The sequence below is a fragment of the Triticum aestivum genome, chromosome 1D, assembly GCF_018294505.1.
Source record: "Triticum aestivum cultivar Chinese Spring chromosome 1D, IWGSC CS RefSeq v2.1, whole genome shotgun sequence".
Lineage (NCBI taxonomy): Eukaryota > Viridiplantae > Streptophyta > Magnoliopsida > Poales > Poaceae > Triticum > Triticum aestivum.
In genome coordinates, this window is record NC_057796.1 from 284,980,623 (window position 1) to 284,985,107 (window position 4,485).

Sequence of the window (4,485 nt, forward strand, 5' to 3'; positions counted from 1 at the left end):
TAGTTGCAGGTGAAGATGAAGTTTGTTCCTTGTTGGAACATGGATATGTTGGGATATCACAATATCTCTTATTTAATTAATGCATCTATATACTTGGTAAAGGGTGGAAGGCTCGGCCTTATGCCTGGTGTTTTGTTCCACTCTTGCCACCCTAGTTTCCGTCATACCGGTGTTATGTTCCTTGATTTTGCGTCCCTTACACGGTTGGGTGATTTATGGGACCCCCTTGACAGTTCGCTTTGAATAAAACTCTTCCAGCAAGGCCCAACCTTGGTTTTACATTTGCCTCACCTAGCCTTTTTCCCTTGGGAGTCGCGCATCCCGAGGGTCATCTTTATTTTACCCCCGGGTCAGTGCTTGTCTAAGTGTTGGTCCAAACTAGAGCACCGTGCGGGACCATCCCTTGGCAACTTGGGTTACGTCGGTACCTGTACGCTTCGCTTATCCGGTGTGTCCTGAGAACGAGATACGTGCGACTCCTATCGGGATTGTCGACACATCGGGCGGCTTTGCTGGTTTTGTTTTACCATTGTCGAAATGTCTTGTAACCGGGATTCCGAGACTGATCGGGTCTTCTCGGGAGAAGGTTTATCCTTCGTTGACCGTGAGAGCTTATAATGGGCTAAGTTGGGACACCCCTGCAGGGTATTATCTTTCGAAAGCCGTGCCCGCGGTTATGTGGCAGATGGGAATTTGTTAATATCCGGTTGTAGAGAACTTGACACTTGACTTATTTAAAATACGTCAACCGCGTGTGTAGCCGTGATGGTCTCTTCTCGGCGGAGTCCGGGAAGTGAACACGGTTTTTGGGTTATGTTTGACGTAAGTAGGAGTTCAGGATCACTTCTTGATCATTACTAGTTGACGACCGTTCCGTTGCTCCTCTTCTCGCTCTTATTTGCGTATGTTAGCCATCATATATGCTAGTGCTTGCTGCAGCTCCACCTCATTACCCCATCCTTTCCTATAAGCTTAAATAGTCTTGATCTCGGGGGTGTGAGATTGCTGAGTCCTCGTGACTCACAGATACTTCCAAAACAGTTGCAGGTGCCGAGGATACCAGTGCAGGTGACGCAACTGAGCTCAAGTGGGAGCTCGATGAAGATCTTGTTCGTTGTGTTGTTTCTTTTTCCTGTCGATCAGTAGTGGAGCCCAGTTGGGACGATCGGGGATCTAGCAGTTGGGTTGTCTTCTTTTCTTTTGGCTTTGACCGTAGTCGGTCTATGTGTGTACTCTGTTTGATGTATGATTTATTTATGTATTGTCTGAAGTGGCGATTGTAAGCCAACTCTTTATCCCTTTCTTGTTCATTACATGGGATTGTGTGAAGATGACCCTTCTTGCGACAAAACCACAATGCGGTTATGCCTCTAAGTCGTGCCTCGACACGTGGGAGATATAGCCGCATCGTGGGCGTTACAAGTTGGTAATCAGAGCCATCCCCGACTTAGGAGCCCCCTGCTTGATCGAATCGCTGACGTTGTTGAGTCTAGAAAAAAATGTTTTGAGTCTTAGGATTATATATATCGGAGAGTAGGATTCTTTTTACTCCTCAGTCCCTTCGTCGCTCTGGTGAGGCCTCCTGACGTAGAAGTTTTGACTTTTCTCTCCTAAAATTTCACTAATTTTTTTTTAGGATCACGCGGGTATCTCGGAATCGTTCCGATGGTTTTGTGAAGAGAACATTGTTCTTGGTGCCTCCTGACATTTAGGGGTTGTGGCAGTGTCCCGGGGAGTTGAGCTCCGAGGTGTTGTCGTCACAATTTTATCGTTGTAGTTCTGGAATACCTGAGTTTTGCCGACATCGAAAATCTCTTTTATACAGTTGTTGGTGAGATCACCTCGACGCCACCCAGTACTGGGGCGGGAGTTCGGGAGTATTGCCATAACTCATATAACGGATGCTTTTCGAAGGTTGAGGTACACGATTTCCGAAGGTTTCTTGGTTATGTGTTGAAGGATGGATACAGCTGGATCTAGGTATTGTTAGTTCGGGTGATATATTTTGTGTCCCCTATATCCCCAACACCTGATTGCATAACCAGAAAGTTTCGGGAGTTTATAAGTGGGAATTCAAGTAGCTCTTAGGATATCTTTCCGACAAATGCATGATATGAGATTGGGGTTCGACGTCTAGTGATCCGCCTTTCCACGGTTGGTTTTATAGTGGTCTCGTAGTGTCTTAAAGAGTCCTTGGCTATGCCGACTCGGGGACGCTTCGTATGTCATGTGCACTGCCTTGTACATGATGGTGCTGTACGGTCGAGCCCGTGTGGGCCCCACCATGAAAATTTCGGACGAAATCTCTATCATATGTTTGTTCCGGCTTATTCTGCAAGCCAAATCCTTTGTTGTTGTTTTGTTTTGTGGTATTCGAGTTGCTTCAATGACAAGTGTTGAATCCGTACCTTCCCTAAGCGGTGTTCTCATATTTCTATGTGGATGATAATCCTTCTTGATTATCGAGATCGTCATGTTAATTCTTTTCCAACCGGCGTGCTTCTCTTCAAGTGGATCCGATCATTTCAACATTCGCGAGATCAATTCTCAGTTCTTTGCAACGGTGTTTGCTTCATCCATCCCAAGTTGTCTTTGTTTTCCCGCCCTCCCACCCTTTTTCTTCAAGGACTCAGATTTCTTAATCAAGTATCCATTTTATTCATGTGAAGTCCCTTCATTCTTTTCAATCAATGTTCTTACCCGGTGGTTCTCATGAAGATGTTCTTCAAGTTTATCAGTTCATCTTTCTCTTTTCTTCTCCGGTGGACTCAATCCAAGCTTTCAGTGTTGATCATATTCCTTTCCCTCGTTTCAAATGTTTTCTCATGCCGGTGCACCTCTTAATCATCCACCTCTTGCTATTCATGTTTATCTGGAGTGCTGAAGGTATTCCAGAAGATTCATGTTTCTATTCTTAATCCTTTCTAGCTATTTCGAGGTCTTACCTTATTTCAAGCCATTTAATTCAACCGGTGCAATCTCCTTTTCAAGTAATCATTTCAACGGTGTTTCTTTTGAGTGGGCCCTAACCCACAGGTTATTTTCCCAGGATCTTACCTGACTCTTCTAATTTTTCTGGAGTTATTCTCAAATTCATTTCAAAGTTTGACGTAAGAATGAGTTATCATCAGTCATATTTCTTCTCCAAGATCGCTTTCAAATTCTTTTCATCGTTGGTTCAACCTTTCTAATTTTTCATCCCGGAGTGCCTCAATAATTCTTGGTGGTGTTTCGCATCATCATTCTCAACATTTGAAGACCGAAGAAGTATTTCTCCTAAATCTTGGTCCGTTCTCTTGAAGATTCATAGTTCTAGCTTATGCCATCCTCTCATAATTGTTTTCGATTGTGAGAATTATTTTCACCCACCCGGAGCATTTCACAAGTCTTTTCAGTTTGATTCTTCGGAGCCCATCATCTCAGAATTATTCATTCAAGCTTTCAGCTCTCGTTCTCCAAATCATACCGGTGCATCACTCAAATATCCTCTAATCAGTTCATGATCTCTTCGTTCTCGTGTATCTAAATTCTGTCAAGTATCTTCATTCATTTTCTAATTCTTTTCGTTGAATTGTGCCTTTGCTACTTTCATTTTCAATTCTCGCGGTGGTTCGTTCAAGATTTTCTCTTCCTTCGTTATCATATCAATTTATTCGTTGTTTCAATCCTACCGGTGTTTCGATGAAGACCTTCACAAGTTTGTGTTATATCTCTCTTAATCCTTTCTATGAGAGTAAGTAGTATGACAAATCCATTGCTTGTCATCAATTAATTGGTGAAGGATGAGCATAATGTAATTCTTATTCTTGTTTCATTGAGTAAATTCAATTCCTTATTCCGGAGGTTCATCAAAATTCTTGATTTTATTTGTTTATCTTTCTTTCCGGAGTTCCAAGTTTTCTCGGCTATATCATTTCAAAGCTTCATCTTATCACTGCAAGGTGTCACCTTGTGTTTTCAACTCCTCTTTCTTTTACCATCCTTTTATTACCGGAGTTCTTCATGGAGGATCTACATGGTGCTTCGTCAAGGATTCTTTTCATTCTTCAATTGTTCGTCAAGAATTCTCTCGGAGTTAAGATCCGCCAAGCTATACTCTAAAATAAACATGGTGTTCAACACATGTTTTGTTTTGTGGAGTCCAAGCATTCTTCATCTTGCATTCTAAAGTGCAATTCGTCCTACCTTATCATTTGAGGTGGTGTTATGTCATTCTTGACAATTTGAGTTCGCGTTTCATGATTTACATGTTGTCAAGAATGAGATATTTTAAATCCACCAATCTCTTCGTGGGATTTATCTTGTGACATGTTTCACCTAAAGCCTTCCCTAAGGAATGTTGCTATTATGGTGCTTATCAATGATCCAAGTTTTTCTCCTATCCTCTTGGTGAAAGAAGTTTTTCATTGCCTTGGTGCTCTCACTTAAACCAATAGCTTCCTTTAGTGGCCGTTTGTCACCTCATAATGTTGAGATGTTTCCATA